The sequence below is a fragment of the Pinus tabuliformis genome, chromosome X (assembly GCF_031772625.1).
Source record: "Pinus tabuliformis cultivar Carrire ecotype Pingquan chromosome X, CPIR1, whole genome shotgun sequence".
NCBI lineage: Eukaryota > Viridiplantae > Streptophyta > Pinopsida > Pinales > Pinaceae > Pinus > Pinus tabuliformis.
This window is the reverse complement of record NC_142308.1, coordinates 338,432,625-338,443,561: the sequence shown is the minus strand read 5'-3', so window position 1 is coordinate 338,443,561 and position 10,937 is coordinate 338,432,625.

Below are 10,937 nucleotides of genomic sequence, written 5' to 3'. Positions count from 1 at the left end.
ACCCGGTCCTTTTCATTTTTAGAGAGTCTGAAAAGGTACATAAAGTTAACTCCAAAAGTCCTTTTTCGTCATCTAATCCCTTAAGTCCGAAAAAGTATAAAACAATATAGAAGGGATGGATTTTCGATATCTTTAACGAGCCGAATAAAACAAGCGCTCGATCTTTTTGTGCAATAATCCCTCAGGTCCAAAAAGATTAAAATCTAGAGGAGGGATAGCTCTTCCGGTCACTTTATCGAGCTAGAAGGCCAAAACTCGGCAATCCTTTCATATTTTACGAGTCAGATGAAAAGAGCTTAAAGAAGACTCGTCTTTTGAGGAACGAGTGATTAAAAAGGGTAGCAGCTGATTCCACGGAAGGATTGGAATTTCCAAATCACGGCAGTGTCACAAGGATGGCTAGTGAAATCACTCTTCGCAGTTGTTCCTCAAAATGGGTAAACAATCAATATGGAGGTGAATGATCGGCTAATGGAAAAGTGGAGGTGGTGGGCAAACACGACCAAGGCTTTAATGGCTGATGTCGCTACATTCACGGTGGTTATTTACCGGAATAGTTCATTTTTTAACGAGCTTAAACGTGGGTGGAAACATTTGCTCGATCTCATGTTTATTTTTTAACGAGCATGAACTATGCGCTAAAACTGCTCGGATCTTGCGTTTATTTTTTAACGAGCATGAACTGTATGCTAAAACTGCTCGATTAATCCAGTCATATGATAAGAATGTCTCATTGAAGATGCTATTTTTTATGGAGCTTAGATCTTACAAAGCTTTGCTACGGATCCTTTCGTTATGCAAGTTCGGAAATGACTAATCCTACGAGTTTAAAGGGTTAGACCTACAGGTTTAAAGGGAGGACCTAAAAATTTAAAAAAATAAATAGCCGCCCTTGCTTGCACTCCAAAAGGTTTGCATGCCCCCAGATATAAAACAGAGTTTCAAGGTTACCTCTACTTCACTTCCGCCAAAACAATTGTTTTACCGAGAGAGGCCTACCTCTTTCAGGCTACCCAAAGATTGTTCCGTTAATCTTTCAAACAAAACACTTCTTCGGCGGTGTCTACCGAGATAGACAAAGGTGAATGACCTCAGTGCCAAACACGTAGCTTTGACAAGAGAATCTTATTCTAGAATAACCCCTCTTCCTAGACGGACGGGGTACAGACTAGTCATATTCTCCCGCGGAAACCTACCCTATACCCAAGGTTTTCCTGCCGAAGCAGACCAGGACGCATGCCCCCTGGGTTCCAGTCATATCCTCCTGGATTACTCGCACTCATCAGGAGGACGGACCGTGGGTTGAGACATTTCTTGAGTGAAGAGACCATTTAGGGATGGTATATGACTATTTGCGATGCGTGATCCGGGGAATGAAAGTTGGTCCACAAGCTTGACCATTCTTCCTTCATGCGGAAAACACATTACTCTAAAGAGTGAGGAGATGATGGCTCCCATGCAATATATATAGTCTCGTCCAAGGAGTAGGTTATAATCCAAGGGTCCTTGAACGACCATCACGTTCATTTGAACGGTCTTCCCTTTGAATGTGATTGGCACATTGGGAAGAATCCCTAAAGGTCGACTGGTTCCTTTATCGAAGCCTATCAGATTTCTCATTTCAGGCAAAAGCGCTGGCGAACCAAGCGCTTTCCAAGCAATAGAGGAAAGGATACTCACAGATGCCCCCTCATCAATGATGGTGCCAGCCATTACCATTCTGTATATTTGAACGATAATTCTGAATGGTATGCTTGCTGGCAACTGGGGTCTGCCTAGCTGGTTCCAGTCGAAGGATACAACTAGGTTGCTTGGTGGTGGGACCGAATAGACGGCCGGGTATGACTCTGACGAAGTTCCTTCCTGCGATGAAGGAATGGGAAAATTGCGCCCTTGTTCGTCGGAGTTTGTGTTGATGAAGAGATTTTGGACAGTGTCGTCTTTATTCTCCTCTATGATGGTATCATTCGAAGATAGAGCCTCTGAAGGAAAAACCGGGTCAACTGCCGCTTCAACCTTTTGACTTTCGTCAGGTATGGATTCAGACGGTTCATCCTCAATGATAGGTGCTTCAGCTGACCACCTGAGCGGGCCAGCCGAGTTCTCAACTGGTGAAGGACTTGGCAGGAGTTTTTCATATCTAGGAGGAAATCGCGCTCATAAAATCGGGCAATCTTCCAAAACTCTTTTAGCCTCGTCTAAGAAGGGACAACGGTGGATGGCATGGTCGCCTTCACACAGTTTGCAGGGAAATCTAGCTTTCCCTCTCTGTCCTATGGCTTCACTTTCACTAGTTGACGGTGTGCTGTCAACATGGCTATCAGAGGTTGACGCCACCGAATTGTGCAAGCGGGGAGACTAGTCCCTTAGTATCTGAGGGATGCAAGGACAATCTCTGTGAAAGTGGTCTCCCTTGCTTATGACACATGGCGATTTAGGCCTGGTCAGTGCAGTGTGTGGATTTTCATTAGACGCCATTCGCTTGCCCCCAGTCGCTTTTGGCTCCTTCTTCTTCTTTTCTTTCTTCTTCTTTTCCTTCTTCTCCTTAGGAGCTTGGCTTTTGGCTTGGCCAGCTCCATCATGCGAAGAGGAGGGAGGAGAGGAAGAATTATAGGAAGTGGAAGGCTGGTGGGCAGCTCTGGACTGGTCTAATTGCTGATTCGATTGTTCAGGAGTAGTGGTGTTTTGAACAACATTAGTTGAGAAGAGCCAGACAGGCAAGCCTATTGTCAGTCCTGGAAGCGACAATGTGGCCATATGGGGTGCTCCAACATCTCCCCAAGAGGAGAAGGGACTAGGATTTCCACCAAGGGGAATTCCTTGGTTGGAGGGCTCCATTTTCTCAACTGAAAGATCAACGCGGGAATAAGGGTGATTTATTATTCCGTTTAAAATAAGTTTTAATGACGCTTTAGACACAAGTTGTTTTTTCAATTTTAAAGAGTCGAGAAAAAAAAAAGATGACTCTAGTCGCCTTCGATGTTTTAACGAGCCCGAAGTGACAAATGCTCAGATGGAATTTTTCCATTATAGAGTCTGAAAAAGGCCAAAAGGAACTGCTCTAGAGATCTAGGTAGAGGGTATGCCAAACTTTTCGCAAAACCGCAGAATACTTTTTAAGGTACGGGCGGTCAATCTTCCTGAATACTGTGTTCAGTGCATTGCGATCAGTAGGGCGGCCGACACGGCTTCCTAAGGATAAAGGTTTTATGCCTATAGGGGTCTCCCAATATATACTCGACGGTACGTGGGAGCACAATCCGTACTGGTGCTATCGTCCCTCAAGAGGAATCACCCACCATCAGCGAGATCGACAGTCACCAGGCTTTACGACGCCGGAACACGTCTCTAGCCTAGACCTCTATGTTGTGCGTTATGTTACAAAGCATTATTAAGTTCATTCAGTTTATTTTATGTTGATCTTTCTTAGAAGTTTACCTTTCGAGGTTCACCACGAGATGTATAGACAACTTCCTGAATGCAATCTAAAAGATGATAAGCAAATTTTATCTCTTTTTAACAATGAAAATCCTAGCTACAAAGGGAAAAGAAAGACACCATCTTTTCTCAGAGAGCAATCAGCACACTCTAAATGCACTTTTCCTACATCAATCATGCAAACTATCAAGATGCAAATGCACAATTCAAGTGTTTGTTTTCCGCTTTCTTAATATTGATGCCTAAAAAGAAAGCTTTTTGCACAACTTTGAATTTGCTTTTAAATGACTAATACAAACAAGTTTACTTTTTCGAAATCAGAAAGGGTAGAAGAGATTACAACACTTAACGATTTTCAAAATGAATACTTGTTTTGACACTCAAAAGAGACAAACTCAAACTAAAAGAAAAAATGAATGTATAACCAACTGTAAACAGCCAATGAACTCTCTCCTAAGATCACAATCAAAAGATCTGAATCAAGGGCTACAGGATGACTATTTAACTCTTGCAAAGGGAAACTGTAAATGATGCCACAAACACATAAAAACACTCACAGTCTTTTGTACAAAAGGAGGCAGAATTTAAGCAGAGAAAAGGGCTATCAGACAGGTACCTATGCTGGTTACAGGCTGCAAAAAACAGAGATCAAAACAAGGCAAAACAGAGCAGAGAACCCCAGCTGCACAAGGCCTAACTGGATCAGCGCACCTGTATAATAGGGAAACTGAATTTCAACGTAGGTAGCCTTCACGGGAACTGCGTTGAAATGCAGAGTCTCTTCACAGAGTCTGCGCTGAAGGAGAAACGAGAGTTCCTCACTGGGTTCTGGGTCACGGTTTGCTATTTAATCTACAATTTCAGGCCAAATCAAAGCAACAAGCAAGGTACAATCAAAGGGATGCTTTGAAGGAGGACTAAGATCTATCACAAAGGATCATCAAATCATTTGTGAGTCCATTGTTCAGATCATAGACAAATCCAGTGATTGGATCAAAGCAGCAGTTGTCTACTTTGCATCTGAGAATAGCAGATGCAGTTCGATTGTTGCTGTTGAGTCTATGAAACAAACAATGATAGAAACACAAATAAAATGACTAAACAGATCTCCCCAGTGGAGTCGCCAATTTGTTGTGGGGAAAAATGCCTATGCAGGACGATCCTATCCACCTAAGGTGTGACAGTGCCTTAGCAACAAACAGAAACAACTATTCTAGTATTCTTCCTTTATGAATTAAGAATGAAGAGAGATGGATGGACTAAACAGTGTCTTCTGTTTTTCCCTCGATCTGGTTTCTCTTCTCTTTGAGAGTTCCCAGCTACTTGCCTTCTCGCTCGCCCAGCTTCAACAGGTTCCTGCAAGATCACAAGAAAGGAACACTACACAAAGACATAGATTCATATTCATAACTAGTTCAGGATTAGAAATAAACTAAACATACTAATGCAATCATACATCAAAGATACATCAGTATATAGGAGAAACCAAGATAGCTTTATTGATGAATAACAAGGTTCAGGAGGAGATACAACCAAGAGAGTTCCAATCCAGCATCTACCTCCCAGCGAATGAAATCCTTTCTTCACCTCCCTTCAAAGCATTAAGCACCCAATGATTCCAATCCCAAACCAACAGCAATTCTTTGCAATAACAAAATTCCAGCCTCCAGATCTCATGGAGAAGAGATCCATATATAGATGTTTCGAGTGAGGATGAGTCAGCTTGTGACTTGACTAGTGTCCTCTCTCTCTGTCAGTTCTTACTTCCACTTGGAGACTAAGAGCCTCTTACTCATCACTTAGTTGAACTCAGCAAGGCAAGTGTCATGGAGGAAGATTCTGGAAGCTTCCACAGTCTTGACACCTCTCACAAGAGACCCTGACATTTGTCATTTCCCGCTCAGCGCACCCTGGTAGTGCTTCCACCTGCGTTGCAATGCAACTAGCCAGTGTAGCCTCTGCATTTCAACGCAGGCAGCTAGTGGAGCTTCTGAATTGATCCTGAATTGACTTGTTTTTGAGCAGTTTCTGGTGGAGAACTTCTGTGAATTGCTGTGGTTTGTTAGCCTTGTTCCTCTAGGGGTAGGAACAACATGTTTAGGGACTTTGGATCCCTTGGATTATGGACATTTCATGCTTATAGTTGTGAGGCACAAAAATGTCTATAACGGCTATATCATCTGTGTTTCATAATCTGAATGGTAAAGAAAAGGATTAATTCAAAATTTGCTTAAACTGCACTATGTTTTCAATCTTTATTATTCTTTGTGTTTTCTTCAGAATTAGTATAAGCAGTGAATTCTTAATTGCTCATGCTTCCTGGTTCTTTCATGTTGTCTATTTGCTAAGGAATTCTTAATTGCTCCTTACCAGTAATCATCCATTTTCTCTTTTTCAATATGTTGAAGGATTCTTAACTGCCCTTCATCCATTTTAGTCCATTCCATCTGATTCCAACCTATATTTGTTCATGTTTGACTACCTTTCTCTTTGATACCATCCTCTATTAAGAAACCAAATCCAGAAGCCCATCCTTCTTTGACTCCATAATGCCCAATGGACTGAACTATTCAGTTTGCCTCTCTATTCTATTGAATCTCACCACCTAAACTCAAAAAAAAACCCTTGAACTTCATAACTAGCCTAATACCCTTAAGAAAAATAAAGCTAAAACATAAAGAGAGATCCCTCTCTGGATACAGATTGGCTAGATTCTGTATCTAAAAGATTGGTTTGTGGTTACCTCGGTCGTATTCCCTTTCTTACAACTTTTGGGAACAACCTGAGTGATAACATATTGGCGACTCCACTGAGGACCTGAATAATTGTCCGTTACTCTTGTTTATTTCATAAGCTACAAATGGAGCCTAAAGTTAACTAGGTAGCTTTTGAAACTGATTTTGCTTTGCATTTGCAGAAATAAATAAATGTTTCTTCAGTGTATCTCCAGTCTATTTTATGTTTTGAACAGTTGTTTCAAATTCTTGATCAGTTCCTTTTTTCAAAAGTCTTTTAGGAAAGTTCAAAGTTCTAATATCTAGAAAATTCCTACAAGAGACTGTCAAAGTTGTATTGTTAAAATTATTCCAAGAAAAACCAAAAATACACCTAGAAACTGGCTCCAAAGAAGATTCGTTACACTAGATCAAATCCGGATCCTAATCCCCCACCTGTCTTTGAAAATCCTAATCTGATTTCTAGGATCCTTAGAAGCCAGGAGAGCCAAGAAAATTCTGCTAATTCACACCTTGACAGAGATTTTCAGAACCCCAATCAATCTGAGCTTACCTCTGGAAGAACGCCAAATCTTTTGGTCATTGCTACAACGTCTTCAAGTTCCCCATCAGCATCTCAAGTAGCCCTTCCCACTCTTTCGTCTTCAACATACATTCCTACTGTTATCCCTGTTCCCCCAGCTCTCACACTTATCTCTGCAAACATGGAAAACAGGTATGCTCCTCTGAACTTACTTGCCAATCCAGGGGCTATGCCCCAAGACTATCAAGGTAAAATCACCTATTTTGATGGTACTGGCACTTACACAACACAACAACATACCAAGAAAATGACAGATTATTTTGAAAACTATGAGATTGATCACGATGAAGTCAAAATGAAAGTATTTGTGCAAAGTTTAACTGGAGATGTTAGAACCTGGTTTAGAGCCCTCCCTGCAAACAGTATAAATGACCCACAACCTCTTTACCAGACCTTCTTGAATAGATGGGAAAAGAAGAAATATCCTCTCCACATTTTATCAGAATATGAAGGCTTAAAGAGAGGTACCCAAGAAACTGTCCAAGATTACTGTACTAGATTCAATAATGTCTACAATGCTATTCCTCAAAATCTCATACCTCCTCCAGATTTGGCCTTGATCAAATTCCCTGATGCATCCAATTATGATATGGCATACCAACTTAGGGAAAGATCTCCTCAAGACATAGAAGATATGCAAAGTATAGATGTCAGCGTTGAGGCCAACCTAATTTCTAAACGAGCTCGAGCCAGAGTTGAAAGGAGGACACCTTTCAAAGAAGAACCTTCTACCTTTGAACAGAAATTAGACGCTATTATTAAAAGAATTGATAGAATTGGTGATAGAGTAGAAACAATTGAGAGGAAATACCCTTGAGATGGTCAACCGAGCAACACTGGGAGAAATCCAAATTTCAGGAAAAACCAAAACCCTAATACTGGAAATGTTGGGCCTGACCAAAACATTAGGCCCCCATTCCAGGAAAATTATACTGAAGCCTCAACTTTTGATGAACCAACAGAAGACACTCAAATTAACTTAATGGGCCTCAATAATGAACAACAAGTTTTCTTGACCTAAGACAACCAAAAAGCTCACACTCTTAAACAATTCCAAACTCAACCAGGTGAATCATTTGATTTTAGGGAGGGATATGATATAGCCATTTATGAAGTCCACAAGAAATATAATCTGAGGAGCAGAAGAATAGATGTCCTTGAGGCCAATAAACAGAAAGATACCAAGCAACCTATTGAGCTAATTTATGGTCCTAAATTAATACAATTATTTCTTATCAATCCGGGTTCTTTATGCTTTGAGGCAAGTTCACTATATGTGAAGATCAGATATAACCAAACCTTGAAAGATAAGTTATTCAAAAGCTAAAAGTAATACATATTATAACTCTAATTCAATCACCTTAAAAAGAGAGAAATATTGAAAGGGTTCTTGACCTCAAGAAGTCCACCTTCACCTCAATTATCACTTAATGAATCAGAGATTGAAACCAAAAGCTTAATATGGATAAATTATTAATGAAAGAAGCTCTTAACTTAAGAGACACATAAGATATTCCATCATAATTCATTCATCTCAATATCTAAATCTTAATGGAAATAAAACTATTTGCATGCAAACAAAAGAAACTAGTTTTGATTCATCATTTTAGCAGAAGGGATGCCCAACTTGAACACCTGTTTTTCCAACTCAATGAAGTGATGAATAAGCTATTAACCAATGAAATCAATCACTATGCATGAACCATAAAGCAAACTGAAATAAAGCTTTGAAAAACTAGTGCTACAATCAACCAGATTACAAGGAAATAAAACTAGTTAACAAGGAAGTGTACTTAGCTTGGAGTGGGGGCCCTCCACCCTTGCCTTGCACACTTTGAGAGGTGATATCAGAAGCTTAGATCAATCACACATCCATAGCATTGCACAGAAAAATAATAATAACACAAGTCTTCAAATTAACTTTTCAATCCAAATATGTGACAGCATAAAAGTATATCACAAAATCAATACATAAGCCATCAAAGTTTTGGCTTTAAATAAGAAGTCTCATGAACAAACTGATCTATATTCACTCAAACAAACCCATCTACTCTCATCCACCTATCCAAGTCGAATTCATTATCCCCATCCCAAGAAAGATGACCATTCCTATGAAATCTCAAAACTGCCCTATTTCTATGGGATTCCTGCATGACTAGTCATGGTTGACTAGCACCAAATGGGCCTAATAAAGCTTGTTCTGTTCGAACTAAGCATTGTTGGCTTAGTCCTAGTTCCCAAGCTGTCCATCCATGCATTCCATTCGTGCCCAAGTGTCCTGCAACCATATCAACCATAGAGCTATTACGGGAATTTCTGAATTTGCCAATTTTGCACTAAAAACCAAATTTTCATTAAAACTTTAGAAATTGAAAAATTAAAATTAAATACCTGAATGGATATCAAATATACATCAAAATGGGATAAATGAAGGGAAAATGGATGGAAAATAGATGGATAAGTAAGTTTCTTTGAGCAAAAATAAGACCAAAACTAAGGCCCAACACAACCTAACAAAGCTAAGATCAAAAACCCCCTATACAAGCCCTTCTTAGAACAGGTCCTAACCCAAATAATCCAATAGTTGAAGATGTATCAGACAATCAACGACCTAACAGATAACCTTCCACTTCTAGTCCTCCCAAAGGAAATGTGGAGGAACCTTTAGAAATTGACTTGGAAGCAACTTCACCCCATAACACCACTCCTGAAAAAGAGAAAAACACTGAAAATACAAAAGAAAAAGAGGATCTCATTGTCCAAAATACAAAAACTCAAACTAAAAAACCTTTCAATCTCAAGACTGAAATAGGCAAATTAAAGATAACTATTCCATTGTCAGAATTGGCTAAACATGATGTCTACAAAGCTCAAATTAACAGATCACTCCAAATTTCGCTGAACAAAGATTCAGTAAATGTCTTTGATGACCAGCCTAAATTAATTTTTGGCCCTGAGGTAAACGGAAAATTAGTAGATGGAGGGGTCCCTCCTTTCTATGTAAGACTGAACATACATGATAAAATGCTTCATAATGCCATGTTTGATTCTGGTGCTTCTTATAACTTAATGCCTAAATTTGTAATGGAGAAGTTGGACCTAGATATTACTAGGCCATACAAATACTTATTCTCTTTTGATTCAAACCAGGTCAGATTTCTAGGATTGATCAAAGATTTATGTGTATCATTAGTTCAATACCCCGCCAAGACCATTTTAATGGACATAGTTGTAGCTGATATTCCACCAAAATATGGCATGTTGTTGTCTAGATCTTGAGGTGCAAAGCTCCAAGGATCTTTACAGCTGGACATGTCCTATGCTACTATTTCAGTATTTGGTTAACCCAAGAAATTGTACCAAGAAACTTTAATGAAATATGTGGTAAGTAGCCAGGAGAAACCTCAGAATTTTCCCATCTACTCCATACAATCTAACATGGACTTCTTCATTCTCTACAATGCTGAAATTGATCCTCCAACTGATGTCAAGGGTGTAGCACTTGAACAAGAAGAAATTATAAACGAAAATTCTAGTGTTCAAATTCAAGAAATTTCTGAGAACAATGATATATCAGACACTCGGGAGAAACTAGATGAAACTAAAGAAACATATCTTCCTATCAAGCATATTACTAAAACTCCTGATACCAATTATGAACATGAAATTCTCTGGTACTTAGAATTTGATGGTTCAGTTAATAAATTAGGTGCAGGAGCAGGGATTTGGGTACACAATCTAGAAAATGATCAGGCTGAAGGGCATGCTTACAAATTAAACTTTAGATGCACCAATAATATGGCTGAATATGAAGCCCTGTTACTAGGACTTAAATTGATCAAAATTTTAGGGGCAATCAGGGTATCAGTTTTGGGAGACTCTGATTTAGTCATTCAACAGATAAAAGGGAACTTCCTCACAAATGATCCCAGATTAGGATCTTACACAGGAATAACGATTGAGATCCTCAATACATTTCTGGAAACACAGCTTGCCAAAATTCCAAGAAAACATAATTTGCATGCTCACAACTTGGCAACATTTTCCAGAACTTGTAAATTACTATTTGAACCCAACCATTAGTTTACAGCTGAGATTAGACATAGGCCAGCCATACCTGACAATGTAAAGAACTGGCAAGTATTTGACAATGATATTCAGATTGACAATTTCTTGACCCT